Source organism: Sinocyclocheilus rhinocerous, unplaced genomic scaffold (genome assembly GCF_001515625.1).
Source record: "Sinocyclocheilus rhinocerous isolate Xijiao unplaced genomic scaffold, SAMN03320098_v1.1 scaffold2726, whole genome shotgun sequence".
In the NCBI taxonomy this organism is placed as follows: Eukaryota; Metazoa; Chordata; class Actinopteri; order Cypriniformes; family Cyprinidae; genus Sinocyclocheilus; species Sinocyclocheilus rhinocerous.
In genome coordinates, this window is record NW_015637150.1 from 88,622 (window position 1) to 88,999 (window position 378).

The following is a 378-nucleotide window of genomic DNA, read 5'->3' on the forward strand; positions in this document are numbered from 1 at the left end:
ATATATATATATATATATATATATATATATATATATATATTTCAAATTAAGGACAGTTCACTTTAATTCATAATTACTTTATTACATGTAAATTATATTCATTGAAATACATCTAAATAACTTTTTAAAAAAGGAATACAAACTACAGTTTATGGCAACATAAGTAATTTCAAAACCATTATAAAAATTACATAATTTTTAACAGTTTTTTTATTTACCTAATATTTCCAGCCAAGTTTTCATGAACTTGTAATATATCATCTGACTACACAAAACCTTCCCGAGGTCTCATATGCAAATGAAGAAATGCAGGAAAACAATACAAGACCCTTCAAATGGTTTGTTCATGTCCAACTATTGATACCAGCATATCTTTAT